We start from the raw sequence: 26640 nt of genomic DNA, 5'->3' as shown, positions 1-26640 counted from the left end.
CTGTCCTTGTTTGTCCCCTCTGTGTTTAGCCCCTTGTGGGTAATAAAGAAATAGGTAGTGTTTGTTCCCATGTTATCTCTGCTTAATCAGACCAAACTTGTACCATTTGAATAATCACCAATGTACTGGTGAAACTGTGCAGTAATGGATGTTATACCGTCTATACCACATGACCCAGTGGTTAGAGTATTGAGCTCTCAATCATGAGGTAGTGAGTTCGATTCCCAGGCCGGGCTCTAAGTTGTGTTCTTGATCAAGACACTTTACTTCACGTTACTCCAGTTCACTCAGCTGTAGAAATGAGTTATGATGTCACCGGTTCCAAGCTGTATTTGCCTTTGCCTTTCCTCTGGAAAACATCAGTGGTGTGGAGAGGAGAGGCTGGTATGCATGGGCAACTGCTGGTCTTCTGTAAGCAACCTTGCCCGGACTTTTGCCTAGGAGGGGAACTTTCTTGGTCCAGTCTCATGGTCATTCATGACCAAAAGGGGTTTCTACCCTTTTACCATTTAATACACATGCTTTAATACACACACACACTTGATTTCTGTACAGTTAGACAGAAGGCACTGGTGAATCAGAGCCTGTGACAAAAAGGTACCAAATGAAGGAATTGAACCTGAGATAACTTTGTAGCAAAATAGACTTTTTAACTACACAGCCATCATTTGTACCATCTGTGTGTGTGTGTGTATGTATGTGTGTACATTTATTCATGTGTGTGCATATATGTGAATGGATTACTGTATTTTAGTATATATGTGTGTGTGTGTTTATTTGATGCTATATCTATCTGTGTGGATGTGTGTGCATACATCCATATTTGTGTATGATTTTTTTTCATTCACCTCTGAGCATGTATGCGTTTATGCATGCACATGACTCTGTATGTGTGTGGCGTGCTTTTACAGATACCAGCATATATCAATTTATACAAAGAAAGTTCCCTTTGTTCTGCCCAGATATTCAGATGTTGGCAGCTGTCTGAGACATGCAGGTACCAAATTCTTCACCTCAATACTAGCATCTTGATAAATGAAACCCTGGCCCCAACCTGTGCATGAAAGCTTAAGACTATGTTAGTCACAGGAGAGCCACAAGATGGAGATATGAGTAGGATATGATATAAATTCCTCATAGTTTAAAACTGTCAATAGAAACAGGACAATTTATTCATTCTGTGTTGATAACATTTATAACATATACCTTAGCTAAGTTACATTTCTTCCGGGATGTGATACAGATGATATATGCATGCATGTGTGTCTATGTCTATGTATAAGTGTTGAACCCGTGTGCATGTGTATGTGTGAGTGAATATACATATATATTTGTATACTCTTTTACTTGTTTCAGTCATTTGACTGTGGCCATGCTGGAGCACCGCCTTTTTAGTCGAGCAAATCGACCCCAGGACTTATTCTTTGTAAGCCTAGTGCTTATTCTATCGGTCTCTTTTGCCGAACCGCTAAGTTACGGGGACATAAACACACCAGCATCGGTTGTCAAGCGATGTTGGGGGGACAAACACAAACACACAAACATATATACATACACACACACACACACCACACATATATATATATATATATATATATATATACGACGGGCTTCTTTTAGTTTCTGTCTACCAAATCCACTCACAAGGCTTTGGTCGGCCCGAGGCTATAGTAGAAGACACTTGCTCAAGGTGCCACGCAGTGGGACTGAATCCGGAACCATGTGGTTGGTAAGCAAGTTACTTACCACACAGCCACTCCTGCGCCTATGTGTAGGTTGTGTGTTTGGCTACCTTGTTGTTACTGTTTAACCCAAGGTTAAATTCTAGGTGTGACCATCCTGGTTTGTTTTTGTTTTTGTTTTTTTCTGTGGTCATGTTATCTAATGCAGTGGCTTTCAACCATTTTTTGCCCACAGAACCCTCTTGGTTCCTATTTTATTCTATTGGACCTCTATAGCCATTCTTTGTATATAAAAATAAAATCTTACTTTATGTTTATAATTAAATATTATTAGGAAATGTATAAAAAACTTTTTTATACATATTTTGTGTGTTTAGAAATATAACCAATTTATTGTAGATAAAACCTTATATGGACTTCTAAGGGCCATATGGACCCTGGTTGAGAACCATTGACCTAATGTTCTTTTATGGTGGTGGTTGGTGGAGCAGGGTAGAAGTTGGTTGAGATTTGGTTGCTATTTCTAGCATTATAGCAACCATGTGGAGGCTCTGTCTTTGGCTATTAATGTTCACGTGTATGTGTCTGTTTGCATCTGTATGTGTATGCGTGTGTGTCATGCGTTTGTATGTGCATATGTTCTGTGTTTATGTCATGTTTGGATGTTGTGTGTGTGTGTGTGTGTTTGTTTATATTGGCGTGTTGGTTGTGTTGGTTCATAGAATTCAAATGAAATGCCTGAGTGACTATTCCATAGTTGACAATTCACATAATTCAAGTGTTTGGAATGTTGGGGAGAGAGAGAGAGAGAGGGAGAGGGTAGGTGTTAATTTATTGTCCAACCAAGTCTCTAAGAAAGATATTGAATACATTGAAAATATCCACATTAACTGTCTTTGGTCTCTATCACCACCACCACCACTACCACCACCATCACTAACAACAACAGCAACAATAATGCTTTCTTTACCACCACCACCACCAAGGACAACACAAATAACTCTACCAAGAGCTGTCACTGATAGTACTTCTACCATTTAGGTTATCTACACCTACATTGCCACCACCAACAACAACAAATACTCTAACAACACCATCATCACCATCACCACTACCACCAACACTATCAAACCACTAACACCACCTTTGTCACAAACACCACTACCACTACCACTGCCACCACAACCACCACCAACAACAACAACAATTAATTTAACAACACACCATCATCACCACCACCACCAACACCACTGCTGCCACCACCATCACCACTACCACCAACACCACCAAACCACTAACACCAACACCACTGCTGCCACCACCATCACCACTACCACCAACACCACCAAACCACTAACACCAACACCACTGCTGCCACCACCATCACCACTACCACCAACACCACCAAACCACTAACATCAACACCACTGCTGCCACCACCATCACCACTACCACCAACACCACCAAACCACTAACACCAACACCACTGCTGCCACCAACACTACCAACAACAACAACAATTACTTTAACAACACCATCACCACTACCACCAACACCACCAAACCACTAACACCACCATTGTCACAAACATCACCACCACTACCACCACTACCACCAACACCACCAAACCACTAACACCACCATTGTCACAAACACCACCACTACCATCACTACCACCACCACCATCACTACTGCCACCACCACCACCACCACCACCACCACCATCATCACCACTGCCAATAATACCAATACCTCACCCTTATCGATAGCATGTAAGATATATGTGACAAAAATTAACCTTTTCTTGAAATATCCTGAAATATATATACATCATTGGTTTGCCGCAAATAACAATGGGGATCGATTTAAGATTTTAGAAGAGTTATTTATAAGCGTTTTTGGGTTTCCCCCCCCCCCCCCGCTTTTGAAACGCTGGAAAGATCAACAATTTCCTTTCTTTGTCATTTCTTTAAAACTTGGTTAACTTCTCTTCAAATCTGCTTACCCCCACCACCACCACCACCACCACACTGGCACCATCATCTTTTTCTTTTTCATCTATTGCTATACTCTCTCTTACGCCTAACCCCTCCCACACTGTAAGTGCTAAAGAAATAAATTCTTCCTTCTAAAAAGAGTTTATTTTAGAGACTGGTTGACATGCAGTGTGATTTATTTGCAATATTCTTATATAACGCCGCTATCAATGCAAAGCACGAGCTAAACTCCTGGCGAGCTTCCAAGTCTGTGAGATAGTTTTCGATCCTGGTTACAACCAGTTCACTTTATTTGGGCCATTAATGTCCATGAGGAGAAACTTTGTGGACATACCCCCTCCTCCTATTTTGTATTCTATAACCTCTTGCCCAAATAAAGAATCACAACAATATTGACCCATTAATGGTGAAGTGACAGAAGTCTTCACAAGTCAAATGTTAGGCTCAGTGCAAAATTTACTCTCTTGTAGTTCACGGTTCTAATTTCAAATTGCAGGAATGGCTAATCATTACCTATTTCTTTATTACCCACAAGGGGCTAAACATAGAGGGGACAAACAAGGACAGACATAGGTATTAAGACGATTACATCGACCCCAGTGCGTAACTGGTACTTAATTTATCGACCCCGAAAGGATGAAAGGCAAAGTTGACCTCGGAGGCAAAGTCGACCTCGGGTGGCTAATCATTACCCTTCATCCCTCTTGAGATTGACCAAATATATCTTTTGTCTTTCGCTTATTTAAGTCATTAGACTGAGGCCATGCTGGGGCAGCACCTTGAGTTTTATTCAAATGAATTGACCCCAGTATTTATTTTTTGTAAAGCTTAATACTAATTCTGTTTGTTACTTTTGCTGAACTGCTAAGTTATTGGGATGTAAACACACCAACACCAGTTGTCAAGTGATGGTGGGTGTCAAACACATACACAAAGACAGACACACAAACACATATACACAACAGGATTCTTTTCAGTTTCCATGCCTTTAATCTACTCACAAGGCTTTGGTCAGCCCAAGGTTATAGTAGACATTTGCCCAAGGTGCCATGTAGTAGGGCTGAACCAAGAGCCATGTGGTTGGGAAGCAAACCTTTCACCACACGGCTACTTTTGCGCCTATACCAGTAATACACAAACACCACAAGGTATCTTGTCTATTGCTCCAAGAGTTACAACTGATACTGTTAACTTAGCGAATCAGCAAAAGAAAACAATAGAATAACTACTAGAATAAGTCCTTTCAAAGAATAAGTCCTGGAGTTGATTTCTTTGACTAAACCCTTTGAGGTGGTGCTCCAGCATGGACACAGTCAAATGATTGAAACAAGTTAAAGAATAGATCCCAGCATCTCCATAAAATACAGGACAAAATACTGCAACAGTTTGGGTTTCAAGGGCCCACAGCTCTTCAATAATATCCTTCCAAAATGCCTGAGAGGTCTGCATAGTGTGGATGTAGGTGTCTCCAAGACAAAACTGGATCTCCTCCTGTCAAGGCTTCCAGATGAGCTTACCTCATGGCAGGAAACACAGATGAGGGCAGTGGTATCAAATTCTTTTATTCACCAAATGTCACATATCAGAGGCAGTTTCAAATAATGGTGTAGCAGAGTCAACGGTGGTGCCCCAGAATGACTGCAACTTTGAAGCTGAAACAGTTTATAGATTTAAAGGTTTATATACACACACACACACTCACACTTACATGACAGGCTTCTTTCGCTTTCCACCTATCAAATCCACTCACAAGGCTTTGGTTGGCCTGAGTCCATTGTAGAAGACACTTGCCCCAGGTGCCACACAGTAGGACTGAACCCGAAACCATATGGATGAGAAGCAAGCTTCATACCACTGCAAAGTATTCTATCCAATATTCTAATCATCATCATAATTTAATATCCATGTTCTATGCTGGGCATGGGTTGGACAGTTTGACAGGATCCACTAAGTTTAAGGACTTTATCATGCTCCACTGTCTGTGTTGGCATGGTTTCTACTGCTGGATACTCTACATAAAGCCAACCCCTTTACAGTATGTACTGGGTACATTTTTGTGCCACCAGCATTAATGAGGTCACCATGCAGCTCACAAGTCTACAAAACCCAAGGAATGGGGTTGCATCCTTATATTATGTGGGGGGCTAAGGTATGAGAGGAGACCATTGGAGCACAACAGAATCTTGTTGTAGGGTAACTTCATGGCTGCTAACATTTAGGATAGATAATGATTCTGCCAGTTGTCCAGCTTAGTAATACATCAGAATAGATCTAATCAATTATATTTCATTAAGCTTCAAATTGATGGCATCTATCTAGTCAGCTAAAATTCGATAATGTTTTTCTTTAATTATAGTATCACATCTGGCGTATGTAGGATGAGTTTAACCCCGGGTCAGTCTTAAACAAGTAGACCAGTGAGGAAAGGCATTCTAGCCATCATTCTGTTTTTATCTTTTCTTCTTTTATCTTTTACTTCTGAGGGTCAAACAAATTGAACCCAGGACATTTTTTCTTGAAACCTGGTTCTTATTCTATCAATTTCTTTCTTGGCAAACATTTAAGTTACAGGGCTGTAAACAAACCAACACTGGTTGTCATCCAGTGATGGGGGGCAAACTCAAAGGCACTCATATGTAGATATCATGTGATCATGTGACTGATCAGACTATCAGATGTTGTCACACATCGCTGGTCACAATGCGTTTTGCATCATTTTAGCCATTGAATGATGCCACCCCACTGGCTAGACAAGCAGGCCAACATTACTCCTTGGTCAATCGGGATAGTGGAGCAATATGAAATGAAGTGTTTTGCTCCGGAACACAACTCGCTGCCCAGACTGGGTATTGAGCCCATGATCTAGCAATCGTGAGTGCAACAGCCTAACCACTAGGCCATACGCCTTCATATATATATATATATACATGTATAATTATTTGACAGGCTTCCTTCAGTTTTCTTCTGTTGATGATATATACATAAATACAATGGAGTTCAATAGAGATTTTTGTCTCCAAAATTCACTCACAATGCCTCAGGCAACTAACAGCTACAGTAGGAGACACTTGCCCAAGGCCACAATATGGGACTGAACCTGAATCTACATGGCTGAATGGGAGACCCCCTTTGGTTATGAATGACCATGGGATTGCACCTAGAGAGTTACCCTCCGAGGTACAAGTCTAGGCAAGGTTGTTTATGAATGCCCAGCACTCTCTCATGCATACCAGCCTCCCCTCTTCACACCACAGATGTTATCCAAGGGAAAGGCAAAGGCCAATACATCTTGGCACCAGTGATGTTGCAACTCATTTCTACAGCTGAATGAACTGGAGCAACATGAAATAAAGTGTCTTGCCCAAGAACACACAGCCTGGTCTGGGAATCGAACTCACAACCTCATGATCATAAGCTCAACACTCTAACCACTGAGCCATGCGCCTTCACATGGCTAAGTATTGAACCTTTTAATCAGGAAAATAAATTGATGTCCTTGATTCAAGGAAACAAAGACTGCTTTAGCTTTAGGAGATAGTTTGAGCTAAATAAAGGCCCTGGAAGTCTTAGATTACCATATTCCTTATAGAATACACTGTGTTACATATTCAAATTAATATTGAAAATAATGAAGAATTTGGAGAAATTTGGTAAAATGACTTTTTCTTTGCTGTGGAACCATGTCAGTGACAAGGTTACAATTTTGCAATGAATATTTTGATATGTCATGAAATAAATTTAAATTTAAATTGAATTTAACAACTTTATCTGTTATTAATTATCTGGAATGGCTTCACCAATGTAGAATTATTTTATTTCACATTTTGTTCTTATAGCAGAATTAAAAAGGTTTAACCCATTGCTATTTAATCCAGCCATATCTGGCTTAAATATTCTACCTGTTTTTATGTTAAAACTGACCACCTTCAACCTCTCACACCTACCCTAGAATGTTATTTTGAAAACATACCGGAGGCACATAAAAAGCACCAACTGATCGTGGTTGTTGGAGCCTCCTCTGGCCCCCTGTGCCGGTGGCATGTAAAAAGCACCCACTACACTCATGGAGTGGTTGGCATTAGGTCCATCGCCAGGGATATGGAATTGTCTCAGTTTCTTATCAGGCAGGTAGTGCATGAAGACATTCAGTATTCCTCATACAAGATGAGAAAGGGACAATTTTTATCCCAAGTCATCAAGGACAAGAGGAAAGACTATGTTTCTAAACTTTTGAACAAACTCTTGTATCCCCTCCAACTGAACATGCTTTGGTTTTTCTCAAGCGAGAAAAATTTCTGCCAGGATCAGATGGTGAACACACAGAACAACTGTTGGCTTGCTGTGTCCCCAAATATGTACTGAGAGTCATAAAAACCAAACAGCCAGTCAGCATCATGGTGTTTGGAGTGATCACTAGTGATGGCAAAGTTATGCCTCCATTCATCTTCCCACATGGTCAGAATCAACACAGAGGCCTACATCACATGCCTGGTGGAGGTAGTGCTGCCCTGGGTCAAGAGGGTGGCTGGTAGAAGACCTTATGTCTTGCAATAGGACTCTTCACCATGTCACACAAGCAGGAGAACCCATTCATGACTGTCAGACAATTTTTGCGACCACATCACCCTTAACGTCTGGCCACCTAACTCCCCAGACTGCATTCCCCTTGATTATTATGTGTGGGATGCAGTTGAGTGAGAGTCCAACAAAATTCCTTGTAACACCAAAGATAAACTAAAAGCAAGGATTATGGCAGCATTCACCCACTACACTCTATGAAGTGATTGCCATTGGGAAGGGCATCCAACCATAGAAACCAACCCACAACAGCCTATGGAATCCAGTGCAGCCATTAGCCTTGTCAGTTCCTCTGATGCCATCCAACTCATGCCAGCATGAGAAATGGATGTTAAATGTTGATAATATATATAATATATATGGAGGCGCAATGGCCCAGTGGTTAGGGCAGCGGACTTGCGGTCGGAGGATCGCGGTTTCGATTCCCAGACCGGGCGTTGTGTGTGTTTATTGAGCGAAAACACCTAAAAGCTCCACGAGGCTCCGGCAGGGGATGGTGGTGATCTCTGCTGTACTCTTTCACCACTCTAAAGGCGGTGCTCCAGCATGGCCGCAGTCAAATGACTGAAACAAGTACAAAAAAAAAAAAAAAAAAAAAAATAGGCTTCCTTCAGTTTCTACCTAATAAATCAACTCATGGGACTTTGATTGGTTGGAAACTATAGTAAAAGACAATTGCTCAAGGTGCCGTGCATAGAGACTGAACCTGAAACAAACTTCTTTGCCACAGAGCTTAACCTGTGCCTACAATATGTGGCAGAAATGTTAGCACGCCGGGTGAAATGCGTAGCCGTATTTTGTCTGCCGTTACGTTCTGAGTTCAAATTCCGCCGAGGTCGACTTTGTCTTTCATCCTTTCGGGGTCGATAAATTAAGTACCAGTTACACACTGGGGTCGATATAATCGACTTTATCCGTTTGTCTGTTCTTGTTTGTCCCCTCTATGTTTAGCCCCTTGTGGGTAATAAAGAAACAAATATGTATATGTATAGCTTTGCAAGTTTGCAAATCAACGTCAGTGAATGCAATACACTGGTTATAGTAAAAGATTAATGTGTGTATGGTAAAACATCAGCGGGGATGTAATTCCCAGAAGGTTGACTCTTTAAGAGAGGAAGGATTGGTAATAGGGATTAGTATGGGGCCTGGGGATTAATCCTTTAGCATTCAGGTTACTGTCAAAAGTATTGCTTATTTATTTACATTGCTTTGAATTAATTGTGTATTATCTGATAAGCTTTAACCCTTTCGTTACCGTATTTATTTTGAGATGTTCTGTGTTTCTTTCTATTACGTTAAATATAACAAAGAATTTAGTAAAATAACTTAGTCATCATTCAGCTAGTGTTAGGAACATAAATTGTGACTAAGGTTTGGTGGAATATTTTAATTCAATACTTATGAAAACAAGACATTTATACTCAAAGTGATAACCGGTTTCAGCCGGGTTGATAATGAAAAGTTTAAGACTTCAATGATATAATTGTATGTTCTTAGAATGCCATTTTGAGATAGGTGTGAGAAACCGGATCTGGCTTGTTTACTCTTTACTCTCTTTTACTTGTTTCAGTCATTTGACTGCGGCCATGCTGGGGCACCACCTTTAGTCGAGCAAATTGACCCCAGGACTTATTCTTTGTAAGCCTAGTACTTATTCTATCAGTCTCTTTTGCCGAACCGCTAAGTTATGGGGACATAAACACTCCAACATCGGTTGTCAAGCGATGTTGGGGGGACAAACACAGACATACATACATATATATATATATATATATATATATACATATATACGACGGTCTTCTTCCAGTTTCCGTCTACCAAATTCACTCACAAGGCTTTGGTCAGCTCAAGGCTATAGTAGAAGACACTTGCCCAAGGGGCCATGCAGTGGGACTGAACCCAGAACCATGTGGTTGAGAAGTAAGCTACTTACCACACAGCCACTCTTGCGCCTAAACATAAGACAAAATATTTTGGCTGGATATGGCTGATTTAACCCTTTAACATTCAGGTTATTCTGTCAAATGTAATGCTTATTTGTTTACATTGTTTTGAATTAATAATGCATTATCTCATAGCTTCAAGATTTCAATTATATGATTGTATATTTTTAGAATAACATTGTAGGGTAGGTGTGAGAAGCCAGATCTGGCTGGTTTGAACATAAAGCAGGTAGCATATTTGGGCCAGATATGGTTGCTTTAAATGCTAAAGGGTTAATACACAGTTGTGGGGTAAGAATAGGAGAAAAAATAAAGGCGGCGAGCTGGCAGAATCGTTAGCATGCCGGGCGAAATGCTCAGCGGTATTTCGTCTGCCGTTACCTTCTGAATTCAAATTCCGCTGAGGTCGACTTTGCCTTTCATCCTTTCGGGGTCGATTAAATAAGTGCCAGTTACGCACTGGGATCGATGTAATCGACTTAATCCGTTTGTCTGTTCTTGTTTGTCCCCTCTGTGTGTAGCCCCTTGTGGGCTCTAAAGAAATAAGAATAGGAAAAAAATTGAGTGTGTCAAGAGGGTCCAAGTAAGGGCAGTATGCTAGTAGCTAGTTCGAAGGATCATAGGCTGTTGTAGTTGGAACAGAATAGACACATAGAGAGGACACAGTGAGTATAAAAGTCGGGGGTTGCTATAGATGCGTAAATCAGTCTTTTGCCATCAGCTACTTGACTGTTTCAGATAGCAATCCAGGATGTTTGGATGGAACCTATTTGTCAGTCAGGCATACTGTCCTAGGCTATTCTGTGCTCATTTCCTCCAGAGAAAGAATTGGCAAAAGTGATTAGTATGGCACCTAGGGATTATTACACAATTGCAGTGTGGAAGGTGTTTGTAAGCCATTTAAGAAACACACAAAAGCCGTTCGATTCACTTCAACATTTAAGTTTAATTTGACAAATTAAACTTAATGTTGAAGTGAATCGAACGGCTTTTGTGTGTTTCTTAAATGGCTTACAAACACCTTCCACGCTGCAATTGTTTTCGTTCCAGCACATGATCTCAGATCAAATCACTTGCTATGCAAGCACAACTCCGATTATTACACAGTTGTGGGGTAAGAAAAGGAGCAAAATTTAGTGTATCAGAAGGGTTTAGGCAAGGAGAGTATGCCAGAAGCTAGTTCAAAGGATCATAGGCTGTTGTGGTAGGAACAGGATGGACATAGAGCGGACACAGGGAATATAAGAGTCAGGGATTGCTGCAGATGTGTTAATCAGTCTTTTGTTACCAACTGGATGACTCCATTTCAGATAGCAATCCAGGATATCTGAATGAAGACTGTTTGTCAGTCAGGCATACTGTTCCAGGCAATACTGTGTCCATTTCTTCCAGATAAAAAAAAAAAAAAATCAAGCCAAACTGAGATTTGAACTCCAAAGCCCTTGTTGTGTTATTGTGCACGGGAGAATCTCTTAGTCAGGGCAGCAATATTAAATGAGTATGTTATTTTTGTGTCGCTAAGAGATGTAGATATGTCGAGGTTTATCTTGCTTTTAAGCTAATGCTGCGAAGCAGCAGTTATGTAATGTGAATTTAAGAGCTTCGGTCATGGAATATTCATTAATCACTCAGCAGAACTCTCATCTCTGCCTTCTTCTACTTTGTTCAACAACCGTAAAATCAGTGTTTCTTTCACAACTTCTCAATTATCATCATAATTCAAAATCTCAACAGAAATCTTATCGAGGAGGTCAGATTTTGGTGAATAGACACGAGTGCTTCTCTGTGTACCTGTGTATAAAGGTGTGCTTATATATAGGTGTGTGTGTGCATGTGATAAGTATGTGTATGTATGTGTCTGTATGCCTATGTATGAGTATGTGTGAGTGTGTTTGTGGGGTTATATGTGTCTGTGTGTACGGATGTGTGTCTCTATGTATGGATGTGACGGAATGTGTGTGTGTGTGTGTGTGTGTGTGTGGTGCTTGTGTCTATATATATGGATGTGATAGTGTGTGTTTGTGTGGTGTGTATGTATCTATATGGATGTGACTGTGTGTGTGTGTGTGTGTGTGTGGTGTGTATGTGTCTATATGGATATGACTGTGTGTGTGACTGTGTGTGGTGTGTATGTGCCTATATGGATGTAACAATATGTGTGTGTATATGTGATGTGTATATGTCTCTCTATATATATATGAATGTGACTGTGTGTGTGTATGTGCATGTATGTGGTATGCATGTGGCTATAAATATGGGCATGACAGTATGTGTGAATGTGTATGTGGTATGTATGCCTCTATAGATATATATGTTTGTGTGACAGTATGCGTATGTATGTGTCTATATATAGGTATGACAGTATGTGTGTGTGTCTATATGTTTCTATATATGTATAGGTATGACAATATATGTGTCTATATGAGTAGAGGTATGTAAGTACGCACGGCAAACAATCGCACACACACACAAACACCTATGCATACATATGTATATGACCAAACAAAAGATGTGCATATGAATATATATTATACATACCTGCATACACACATAAACATCAATAATGTGTGTGTTTGGTGGTGGGGGAGATAAAGACGAGAGGGAAAACACTCAATATATAGATTAGAATTTTATTTATTTGCTTGGTGTGATGACAGCACGAAGCTTTAATTTTACACACATTTGCGTACATTCGCACACAAGCATATCTCTATATATACCTTGACATTATATATTGATATATATGCCAGTGTGTGTATACATACATGCACACACACACATATATGCATATATATATGTACATATACATATGTACATATACATATGTATATATATATATATATATATATTATAATATATATATATATATATATATATTTATTATCGATGGTATTATCCTATATATGTATATATACATATGTATACATATATGCATGTATATATATATATTTATTATTGATGGTATTATCCTATATATGTACATATACATATGTATACATATATGTATGTATATATATATATACTATATATATATATATATATATATATATATATTATTGATGGTATTATCCTATATATGTATATATACATATGTATACATATATATATATATATATATATTATATATATATATATATATATATATATATATATACATACACACACACACACATATATATATACATACACGCACACACACACACATGTGTATATATATATATATATATATATATATATATATATATTCTCACACATAAACACATTCATATATCTAGGCGCAGGCATGGTTCTGAGGTGGTTGTGTCGTTAAGAAATTTGCTCCTTAACCACTGTGGTTTTGGGTTCGATCCTGCTTCATGGTACCTGGGTTAAGTGTTTTCTGTTTCCCTTTTGAGATGACCAATGCCTTATGAGTAATATTGGGTGGATGGGAACTGTATGGAAGACGGAAGCCCATAGATGGATACTGTATAACTTGATGCTTATGTTTTACATAAACTATGCCCTTAACAATAACGATAATAATAATCCTTTTTACTGTAGGCACAAGGCTTAAAATTTGAGGTGAGGGGCTAGTCAGTTACAGTGGCACACAGCCAACAATTTTAGTGGGAGAGAGAGATCTGATTGTATCAACCTCAATACTTGACTGGTACCCTATTTTATCAGCCCTGAATGGATGAAGGGTCATAAGAATGATGATGATGATAGCCCATGTGGTTAGAGTAGCTGAGGAATAAATCACAGGAGAGATTTTACAGGAATAGAACAAGAGTGAGATGGCTGGCTAATATCCATAGCCTTGGTTGGGTTTACTCAGGGATTTTACTTAGAACATTTACTGAGAGTGGCTTCTAACAGAACCTTATGGAAGGCATGACTGAAGACTCTACCCCCATGTCTAGTCTAGCAGTAGTCTGCCCTTGAGCGGGTCCTGTGCTTGTGAACCTTCTCCAGCACTCTCTAGGAGAGCCCATGCCCTCCCCTACTGCCATTAAGCAGGTTACTAGAACTTCTATGACTAGACTTGGGATGAAAACTGGAGTGGTTTATCATTCTTTCTCCAGGAAGGTGGAATTCGCAATCAAAATGTAGAGAGCTGGAAGATACACCGTGAAGCATCTCTGCTGATGCACCAACAATTCTGCCACTCTCCCACTCATAAGGGCCGGTTTCCCAGTTTCCAAGGTATGTATATTTCCCACCTGGATGGGACACCAGTCCATCGCAGGATTACTCATTTTTGCCAGCTGAGTGGACTGGAGCAATGTGAAATGAAGTGTCTTCTATAGCCCCGGGCCGACCAATGCCTTGTGAGTGGATTTGGTAGACGGAAACTGAAATAAGCCTGTCGTATATATGTATATATATATATATATAAGTGTGTGTGTATATGTTTGTGTGTCTGTGTTTGTCCCCCTAGCATTGGTTGACAGCTGGTGTGTTTACGTCCCCCGTCACCTAGCGGTTCGGCAAAAAGAGACCGATAGAATAAGTACTGGGCTTACAAAGAATAAGTCCCGGGGTCGATTTGCTTGACTAAAGGCGGTGCTCCAGCATGGCCGCAGTCAAATGACTGAAACAAGTAAAAGAGTAAAAGAGAGAGTCTTAGACAAGAACACAACACACCACTCAGTCCAGGAATCAAACCCACGATCTTGCAAACGGGAGTGCGACCCCCGAACCACCAAGCCACAGGCCTTCCAGCCCCTATGATCCTCATGGAAATAGATGGATGAATGGATAATAATATCCCTTAACCAATTTTTGGGGTCATGTGCTCGTGTTAAAAATCAATATCAACCCTTTTGTTATCATATTTCTGTTGAAATATACTGCTTGCATTTCAATTAATTTTTGAGAGTAATGAGGAATTTAGTAAAAATAACTGTTGTTATTAAGCTGATGTTTGGAACATAAATTAACGAGAAATCTTGATGGAAGGTTTTAATTTAGATCGCTTTAAGACAGGAAGTCTCTGTCATTGGAACCAAGGGTGGTCTCAGGCGGGTTCATTATCGGAAGAGTAACGAGTAACAGTAACGAGACAATGATATCATATATAAATGTGGTTTCTTTGTATTTTCACTTGCCCTAGAAACAATGTTTATTGAAAATCATAATAAAGCTCAAAAAAAAAAAAAAAAATCAAATCAAATCAAATCAAATCAAATAAAATAAAATAAAGTAACAAACCTAGATTGCAGTGAAGCAAATCAATAACTAAGATAGAAAATAATTGCAAACAAGAAAGTGACCACCCACTAAAAATCTGGATTGAAAATATCAGTAAACTTAACCTGATTCTTCTATCTACCTCATGTTTCAGTTTTAACAGATACAGGCCTTGCCCTTCCCATCTGTTGTTGTTGTTGTTGTTACTATTATTAACATCATCATCATTAACATCATCATCATCATTATTGTTGGTGTTATTATTATTATTATTATTATTATTATTATTATTATTATTATTGACTCTTTAGCAGCCATGTGTTATTGTTTGTTTGTCTTAAAGCAGCTAGAACAACAGTAACAACAATAACAGCAGCAACAACAACAACAACAACAATTACAGCAACAACAACAACAACCTACATACTTTCAGCTGCTGTATCAATGCTTTAGTTTCTTATTGATTTTCATTTTTCTGCTTTTTTTTTGTTATTTTTTTTTTTCTTTTCTATTCTTTGTTTCTCTCTTCTTTAGAAACAACAAATTTCAGACATTTTCTACTTAAACACACCTGCTTCACCTGTTTTTTTCCACCTCCTTCTACTCCTCCTACTCCTCCCTCTTCTTCTTCTTCTTCTTCTTCTTCCTCCTCCTCCTCATCCATGCTACATATTCTGTGTTGGCACTACTAGCTAGCCACTCTACATTATATTTTTCTTCCTATTATTATCAGGTACCCCCTCAGTAGCCACCTCGTCATTCTGTGCCTTATTACAAGCTATATACTGTGACGTACTGTCTCGACAGTACCTCATGATGTCAAGGCATTAGACATATTCTTTTAAAATGTAATGTATATTGTGTTGACACCTTGTATATACTATCTCAAAACAATATGTCAACACTCAAATTGTCAAGACACAGTGTTATTACATACCATCAAGATGCAATGTGTCAAACAATATGTCAAACAGAGTTGTCAAGAAATAGTATAACAGGACACATGCAATGTCAAGACACAACATGTCAAACACATACTATTTGACATACTATATTAAGACATAGCATGTCAAAATAATGTGTCAAGACATCATGTCAAAGTACAGTATGTTGTGATAGCACATAAGTAGTATATGTGTATTATCTGATCTGTTTGTGTGTGTTTGTGTGTATATTTGTATATATGTATATATGTGTATATGTGTATATGTATATATGTGTATGTGTATATGTGTATATGTATATATGTATGTATATATATGTATATATGTGTATGTATATATGTATGTATATATATATATATATATATATATATATATATATATATATATAGGCAGGAAAAGTATCTCAGGTCAAGAGATACTCCTCTGGCCTTCGTTTTGTTTTCCTTTGGAAGCCTACCACAGATCACTAGATCTAGCCTCAGCTGTGAACTTGGAACCTAATAGATGACCAATTATAGCACTTACACAGCGTACCTATTAGTTTAGATCATCAGTGAACTAAACCCTTCATATTCTATAGATATATATATATATATGTGTGTGTGGTGTATATATAATATATAAAATATAATATATAAAACTTAGAATGTTTCGACCAAAGATTGGTCCAGGCCATGTCTAACTTAATAGCACCACCTGATAGGAGTATTCGAATCCAGTTTAAGTCAAGTTTTGTTCAAGTAGTGAGTTCTTGTTGGGTGAGTTGTATCCAATTATGGGTGGCTTATTTGTTATTCTTTGAAGGAATCTATCCAGACTCTGTTTAAAGTTGATGGGATCCTTTTCCTCTTTGATCTCCCTCGGGGCAATGTTAAATAGGGCAGGGCCTGTTGAGGAAAAGAAATTATGTTGCAGTGTACATGTAGAAATTATGTTGCAGTGTACATGTAAGAAATTATGTTGCAGTGTACATGTAGAAATTATGTTGCAGTGTACATGTAAGAAATTATGTTGCAGTGTACATGTATGTATATATATATATATATATATATATATTATATATATATATATATATATATGACACCGTTCATTATCGGTGTACATTCAAAGCAATGATAAGTAAATTCAGGAAACCGTATGCTTTTGAATCTCTTTAACAATTCACAATAATGACTTTTATTACTTTTATTTCTACCTTAGTTAATCTAATTGTATATATCTATCGTTACTTTTCATAAAAAGCCTTTACTTTTTTTTTATCTCCAATGTGCATTTTCGCTTATTTTTCTTCTTACTTCCCCCTTACATTTCCACGTGTAGTTTCTATTTTCTTTTTGTAATATATTTCTATTATATATATATAGATATATAATCTTTTAGTGGTTTCAGTGTTTCAATCATTAGACCATGGCCATGCTGGGGCACCATCTTGAAGGGTTTTACTTGAACAAGTCAAGTCCGGTACTTTTGTTTTTAAGCCTGGAACTCATTCTGTTAGTCTCGTATTACCAAGCTGCTAAGTTATGACAACATAAACACACCAACACCAATTATCAAGCAGTGGTAGGGGACTAAGACACACATATACAGCAGGCTGATTCAGTTTCCATCTACCAAATCCTTTCAAAAGGACCTGACTGACCTGAGGCTATAGTAGAAGACACTTTGCGGAGGTGCCACATTGTGAGACTAAATCCAGAACCATGTGGTTAGGAAATAAACTTCTTACCACACAGTCATGATTGCTCTCTCTCTCTCCCTCTCTCTCTCTCTCTCTCTCTCTCTCTCTCTCTCTTAGGGATCTGGAGAAGACGAGAGAGAGAGCGGGGGGAGGGGAGAGAGAGAGAGAGCAATCATGACTGTGTGATAAGAAGTGTGGCACCTCGGAGAAAGTGTCTTCTACATTCTCATTTAATTGTATATATTTTAATTGTTTGTTTATTCATTCGATACCCTGACCCCAACTTTTGTTTTGTCTGTCCCCCCCCCGTATTGTCCCCTCTTTTTCTCAACCTTATGGTGAATAAAGAAATACTCTCTCTCTCTTTCTTTCACACACACACACACACATTCACACATCATTACACACACATGCAATTGCTATGGATAACTATATAGAGGTTTAGGGGTGAAAAATCTCTTGAAATATAAAACAAGGTAGAATCCAACCAACTTTAGACTGCTGCTTTGCTTTAATTTTGTTATCTTTAAAACATTCTCTATAGACATACCATTCTTTAAGCCTTTCATGAGCATGTCTTTAAAGAAAATATCTTGAATATGTGTTTTAAATTATTTTGTAAACTAAATATTTTGAAAAATTTAATAATATAACTGATTTTGTTATTATTAAGCTTGAGATGTAGTTCAACAAAATGTTTTTAAATTACATTATGACAAGAGATTTTAATTTAAATTTTAACAGCTAAAAATAAATGCTTATATTCTATGGAGTTAGTGGCAGTCTCAGGTTGGTTGGTATTGAAATGGTTTAAGGCAGGAGCACTTCCTACTCATAGAAACATAAAATTATATATTTCTTGGACCAGTGAGTGAGTGAGAGAGAGTCTGTATGCGGTTGCAAGATCTGCCAGTAATAGCAGCTAGGTCTTTCCACCCCACACCTCATCTCTATTATTTTAATAATGGTTTCAAATTTCAGTAGAAAGCCAGTAATTTTAGGGGAAGTGGGTAAGTCAATTACATCAACCCTAGTATTCAACTGGTACTTACTTTGTCAACCCTGAAAGAATGAAAGACAAAGTCAACCTTGATGGAATTTGAACTCAGAACATAAAGACAGACGAAATGCTGCTAAGCATTTTTCCTAGTGTGTTAACGATTCTGCCACTTTGCTGTCTTCTCGATGACTTTGATAATAACATAGTAATAATTCTTTTGACGATAGGTACAAGGACTGAACTTTTGGGGAAGGAAACTCCATGGTAGATTGGTACTTATTTTATTGATCCAACCTTGGTGAAATTTAAGCTCAGAATGTAAAGTTGGAATAAATGCCAAAAAGCATTTTGTCCAACATGCTAATAATTCTGCCATCTTTCAGTCTTTAATAATAATAATAATAGTAATAATAATCCTTTCTGCTTTAAGTACAAGGCCTGGAATTTGTGAGGAGGGGATAGCCAATCACATTGACCCCAGTACTCGACTAGTACTTAATTTATCAACCCCAAAAGGATGAAAGGCAAAGTTGAACTCAAAACAGTAAGACAGGCGTGCTAATGATTCTTCCAGCTCACCACCTGAATGATGATAATAATAATAATAATAATAATCCCTTCTACTATAGGCACAAGGCCTGAAATTTTTAGGGAGGTGACCATTCGATTACATTGACCCCAGTATATAACTGGTACTTAATTTATCGATCTCCAAAAGGATGAAAGGCAAAGTCGACCTTGGCGGCATTTACTGGGCAAAATGCTTAGCAGCATTTAATCTAGCCTTGCATTCTGGGTTCAAATTCTGCCAAAGTCAACTTTGCTTTATATCCCAAGTCTGTTTGATCCTAAGTCTCTTTGATTTGACCACTTTCAGTCGATCTACTTCTTGAACGATGTTTTACCTTAGGTTTTATTTGAGTTCAAATTCTGCCAAGGTCAACTTTGCATTACATCTTAAGTCTATTTTATTTGACCACTTGCTGTCAAATCAATAACAACAGCAACATGATCTACTTCTTGAATGATGTTTTTACCTTAGGTTTAGATATCAAAACCTTAAGCTTCAGGTGTTTTTTCTTCGTTTTGCTTTTCTTTGATCTTTTCAAGTTCCTTTTACCTTTGATATTGTCAATGAGTTTCAGAGAATGTGAAATGAAGCACTGAAATAATGAAGCTCCCTGTCTTAAATAATATTCAATGACAGCCGAATTCTCTACCATTTCTTTCAGACTGAATAAAAATGGGAATTAGTTATAAAAAAATTATGAATGTGAGGTGCAAGCATGGTTGTATAGTTAAGAAATTTCCTTCTCAAACAGGTGGTCTTGATTGCAGTTCCACTGTGCAACAGCTTCAGCAGGTGTTTTCTACGATAGTCTTCAGCCAAGCAAAACTTTCTGAGTGGATTTCATTGACAGAAAGAAGACCGTCATATCTGTGTGAAGCATCACTGTCATACAAGTGTTGTTGTTTCCAATTTTCTATGGAAACATGTCTGGTCTTAGGGAAATATTACCTGCTATGGAAACAAGTGATGGTTGGTGGCAAGACGAATATCCATCCGCAGAAAATCAACCTCAATGAATTCCATCTGATCCATGCTAACATCAAACTGGTTATTAAAATGAATGTGATGATGATGATGACGGTGCGTTTGAAGCTAATTTGATTAGTGCTGTCACATGATACTCTTGGCCAATTATTTATGAAAACTATATAAGGTCATGTTTTGACTTTTGTTTTCCTGTTTGATCATCAAGCCTATATTTATATATATAAAACTGTAGTTGTGTGAGTGTCTGTCCTCTTCGATTTAGATTCCTAACTCCTCCCACATTTTGCGGTGCAGTTTAACTAAATTCGGATATCTTATAGTCGTGATTCATATCGAGCCCGTCTGGCTATTAGCGCGCGTCTACGATGAGTCTACGATTTTAAAAATAATTTAACATCATTTTTTATTCTATTTTAATGCATAATTTTTCGTGTGTCGATGGCGGCGGAGTTGGCGTCCACGCTCACATCTGCACCTGTTTGCTTCTCTCCCTTCTTCCCTCCCTCGTGAAGCTGTGGGGAAGGGAGTGTAAGGAAATCAACGTCGTAAAGCGTTGTCAAGGAGACCAGCGTTCTTTTAGAACAACGACTTCATGGCTTGAAGACACCAAAACAGAAATGGCTAAGAAAGCCCGAATTGGCATCTATAAGGGAAGTAACTATCTAAAAATGCTTATATAGTTATTTCCCTTACAAACCCGAGCAACGCCGGGCGATACTGCTAGTATATATATAAGTATATATGGAGCATGTTTATATTGCTATTTCTCTCATAGATAGAATTTCCTATATATATATATATATATATCTTTATATATATATATATATGTGTGTGTGTGTGTGTGTGTGTGTGTACAACATTCTGCATTTGATTGGTGGACCCCAACCGAATGCCATTGGTTGGGAGCTATTAGTTAACCCAATGCTATAGTAGAAGAGACACTTATTTGATTGCCTCTTCTACTATTTAGTGGGATTGAACCCAGAACCATGTGGTTGGGAAATGATGTTCTTAACCACACAGCCATGCTTGTGCCTATATATACAGAGTGTGGTGAATAAACTGTCGTCTAAATTACACAAAAATGAAAATAACACTGACATCTCATTTTAACAGATATATTTTCCAAAATTGCATTAAAATATCTTGAAATACTAAAGAGTAAATTTATTCAATAGAATTGCCATTGGCTTCAACCACGGCCTCCAGATGACTTTGGAATCTCCTGCAGCTCTTCCAGACAGTTTCCTTGATTAAGTTGGTAAATGCTGCCATAATCCTTGCCTTCAGTTCATCTTTGGTGTTACAAGGAGTTTTGTTGGTCTCTCACTCAACTGCATCCCACACATAATAACCAAGGGGGTTGCAGTCTGGGGAGTTAGGTGGCCAGATGTTAGGGGTGATATGGTCGCAGAGATTGTCTGATAGCCATGACTGGGTTCTCCTGCTTGTGTGACATGGTGCAGAGTCCTGCTGCTAGACAAAGGGTCTTCTACCAGCCACCCTCTTGACCCAGGGCAGCACTACCTCCTCCAGACACTTGATGTAGGCCACTGTGTTGAGTCTGAGGCTGTGTGGGAAGATGAATGGAGGCATTACTTTGCCATCACTAGTGATCACTCCAAACACCATGATGTTGACCAGATGTTTGATTTTTATCACTCTCAATACATGTTTTGGGGACACAGCAAGGTAACAGTTGTTCTGTGTATTCACCATCTGATCCTGGCAGAAATTTTTCTCATCTGAGAAAAACCAAAGCATGTTCAGTTGGAGGGGATACAAGAGTTTGTTCAAATGCTTCGTAGTGTGGTCTTTCCTCTTGTCCTTGATGGCTTGGGATAAAAATTGGCCCTTTCTCATCTTGTATGAGGAATACTGAATGTCTTCATGCATTACTTGCCTGATAAGAAGCTCAGATACTCCCATGTCCATAGCGATGGACCTGATTGATTTGGAGGGATTGTTGTCAATCATGGCCTGGATCTCACCAAGAAATTCAGGAGTTCTTTCCTGATGAAAATGATCAGACTGAGTTTTCTGAGCTGCCATGGCTTCGTAATCACCATTAGACTCATCCTACTCTTTCCGAATCTTCTGCATTGTCCTCAGATTGACACCCAAACACTCTGAAATGTTCATACTGGAGTTTCCAGCATGAATGCCAAGCAGTGCAGCATATCGTTTCCAAATTTCTGGCAGAGTGAATTGCATCATAGTGCTGTTTTTCTCACAGATTGTGCCCGACTGACCCTACTATACTGTGTAGTCAACAAAATCAAATTCAAAAATGCACATGTGAAAAATTTAAAATATAGAATGGTGACAATTTACCCATCACACCCCATATATATATATCACGTGATTATGTGACCAACCAGGCTATCTTTGCATTGTTTTAGCCTTCAAATGACGCCACCCTACTGGCTAAGCAAGCAGGCCAACACAAGAAAGAGTGAGAGAAAGTTGCAGCGAAAGAGTACAGCAGGGATCGCCACCACCCCCTGCTGGAGCCTCGTGGAGCTTTAGGTATTTTCACTCAATAAACACAACGCCCAGTCTGGGAATCGAAACCGTGATCCTACGACTGCGAGTCCGTTGCCCTAACGACTGGGCCATTGCACCTCCACATTATATATATATATATATATATTCTATCTGTGAGAGAAATAATATAAACCTATTCTGTCTATACTTCTGATGTTCGAGAAAAATAGGTGGAGAATCTCCTGACAGTTGTGGTTTGCTGAAAGCTCTCACAGAAGATGCACCTTGTTTCCTTCCCCATTCACTAACATATACCACTCAGCACACACACACACACACACACATATAAAACCATCAGAAATTAGGCTATTGTGGTGAGCAGCTTAATTTGCATATCTATATTTTTGGTAGCTCGTCATTAAGCAAAATAATTAAGCATTGATTAAGTATCATTAATTAACTAATAGACATTTTACATACAACACAGTTGTACATCAAGTAAGTTGATTTGTATCATAGTAACTGTCTTCAGTAACAGTTTTCATTATTTCTGTTTTAGTTTCGTATTGAAAATCTTTATAAACTATTTGTCTTTTGTGTGTCTTAATTAATCATTTTCTGCCTTTATTTTGTAAAAGAAAACTTTAAAAATGAAGGTCTTGAATTTCCCATTTATACAAATATCTAGAGATTAAAAAATGGAGCATTCATAAAAGACGGATCCTTGAATTCTTGTTTATGTACCCTGACTTGGTCCATGTTCTTATTTGGCCAATATAGTTCTCATTCCATGTAGACATGTAATTTACTAAATGCAGTAAACCACTGCTGGAAACAATCTACAACATGGATTATCTTATATCACCATGATCACCGTGACCGACCAGGCTATCAGATGTTGTTACACATCGCTGGTCACAATGCGCTTCACATTGTTTTAGCCTTCAAATAACGCCACCCCGCTGGCTAAGTGAGCAGGCCAACAGTAGAAAGAGTGAGAGAAAGTTGTGGCAAAAGCGTACAGCAGGGATCGCCACCATCACCCTGCCGGAGCCTCGTGGAGCTTTAGGTGTTTTTGCTCAATAAACACAATGCCTGGTCTGGGAATCAAAACCGTGATCCTACAACCGTGAGTCCACTGCCCTAACCACTGGGCAATTGCGCGTCCACAGCTTATAATATATTCACTGGAAAACAGTGAAAGCACTTACACAAAATCTTCCTGAAGCTGGCTACCCGCATGGTTCATGGTCTCAAAAATTTGTCCTACGAAGAAAGGCTGAGGACGCTCGACCTTTATTCTCTTGAAAAACGCCGCCGCCGTGGTGATCTCATTCTCGCCCACAACATCATAAGCGGAAAGTGTAACCTCTCGAAAGAGCTGTTCTTCACTCCTGCTCCAGAGCGTCGGCTGCGGGGTCATTCCGAAAAGCTCTACCTGCGACGATTTCATCTCAATCGAAGGAGAGGAGCTTTCTCCGTCCGGGTTGCGGATCCGTGGAACAAGCTGCCAGACGAGATGGTGAAGATGCCGACGACCGCTTTGTTCAAAGCCTCCCTGGACCTCAAGTGGCCTGAATTCTTTACATGAACACCACCCTGTACTTAACTCCATGTCCCCCTATATGGCCTTGCTATTTTGCTTTTGAGCCAAATTAACTAACTAACTAACTAACTAACATTTGGGGTAATTTTCTTTTAAAAGATTTTTTCTGTAATAAATTATTTTTAATTTAAGAATTTTTCCGAATATGTGTTTATGTGTGTGTAATATAATATATATCTAATCATTTAATTTCTTCCTGTGAAGAAGGAGCTGGTTTCTAACAAAGAAACAAAGCTTCGTCTTTGGACTGCAGATAGTGAAAACAATGTCACATTTTAAACCTGAGAAAAGTTTTGCATAGTTTTCTGCTCTGCTTACAGATTGTATTTGTAACGTATGAATGAGTTGGTCGATTTCTTTTCCTGAAATTCCAAGACTGACAGTTAGGCATTTACTTACAAAACCAAGTTCTCCAATTATTATTGGGATAAATATAAATGTGTAATTCAGATATAGAAGTTGGAGGCTTTGAAGCAGTTGTTCATACTTAACTTCTTTCTCTTCGATTTTCAAAGAGATATTCACATATGTTTGTATGCATGTATGTTTTGTATACATATGTGTATATGTACACATGCATTTACAAACACATACATGCATGCATATATGGATGTATATGTTTGTCTATGTAACTTGTCTTTACATGATACTCTCTTACTCTTTTACTCTTTTGCTTGTTTCAGTTATTTGACTGCGGCCATGCTGGAGCACCGCCTTTAGTCGAGCAAATCGACCCCGGGACTTATTATTTGTAAGCCCAGTACTTATTCTATCGGTCTCTTTTGCCGAACTGCTAAGTGACGGGGATGTAAACACACCAGCATTGGTTTTCAAGCAGTGCTAGGAAGACAAACACGGACACACACACACACATATATATACATATATACGACAAGCTTCTTTCAGTTTCCATCTACCAAATCCACTTACAAGGCATTGGTTGGCCCAGGGCTATAGCAGAAGACACTTGCCCAAGATGCCACGCAGTGGGACTGAACCCGGAACCATGTGGTTGGTTAGCAAGCTACTTACCACACAGCCACTCCTGTTCACATTCCCATAACCTCGCAATTCCAGAAAGTTGTACCATGATTATAAGATGAAATCTAGGATCAATTTGATTGACTAAAACCCTTCAAACGATGCCACTGTATGACCACAGACCGAAATCAGTAAAAGAGTAAAAGACTAAAATCTGGAGAGTCAAGGCTACTCTTTACACTACTTAAGACATGTAAAATTAAGTGCCCCACACTAGAGAATTACAAAACAAATGAAACACTAGATACATATTTGAACTCATGATCTCTGAATTGACAACCGAGCATTTTATTTACTTGACCATATAACTAATCATATGGTAATTTTTTTTCTCTTTGAAGGCTCTGGTCATATGGCCTAATCATAAGGTAAGTTGTGGTTATATAGCATGCTTGTGTTGTAATATTGTGTTTATAATGCACATTTTATGTTGCTATGCACTGTGGTTATATGGCTGTAGTCTATTTTCTGGTTAAATGACTTACTTATAAGCTATGTTGTGGTTATGTAGCATGGTTATGTTGTATATTACAGTTATATAATGTAATTATGTTGTTCTGTGCTGTGGTTGGTTCGTTTGGTTATATTTTATGCTGTGATCAGATGGCTTGATTATGAGTTGTGATTCTATAGCATGGTTAAGTTGTTGTTTACTGTGGTTATATAACATGATTGTACTGTACACTGCGGTTGCATCATCATCATCATCATTTACTGTCCATTTTCCATGCTGGCATGGGTTGGATGGCTTGACATGAGCTGATATGCCGGAGGGCTGGATCAGGCTGCAGTTGTCTTTTTTGCCATGGCTTTTACAGCTGGATGCCCTTCTTAACACCAACCCCTTTACAGAGTGTACTGGGTGCTCTGTACATGACATCAACATGGGAACCTCTTCTGTGGCATCAGATGTTTTTTTTTTATATTGTTTTATACTATGGTCAGGTG

At 38.6% G+C, this 26640-nt stretch overlaps 1 protein-coding gene across 1 annotated transcript in view; it reads left to right on the top strand.

Moving 5' to 3' along the window:
- LOC115223849 (oxygen-dependent coproporphyrinogen-III oxidase) overlaps positions 1-26640 on the top strand; it is a 484483-nt gene that overhangs the window by 124435 nt on the left and 333408 nt on the right. Inside the window, exon 3 of the mRNA XM_036513000.1 lies at positions 26035-26060. The gene's annotated coding sequence lies outside the window, so the exon portion shown is untranslated. The remainder of the gene's footprint in view (positions 1-26034; positions 26061-26640) is intronic.

This window comes from Octopus sinensis, linkage group LG24 (assembly GCF_006345805.1).
Source record: "Octopus sinensis linkage group LG24, ASM634580v1, whole genome shotgun sequence".
NCBI classification, from domain to species: domain Eukaryota; kingdom Metazoa; phylum Mollusca; class Cephalopoda; order Octopoda; family Octopodidae; genus Octopus; species Octopus sinensis.
Note: the sequence above shows the minus strand (reverse complement) of the source record. Positions and strands in the feature narration are given on the sequence as shown.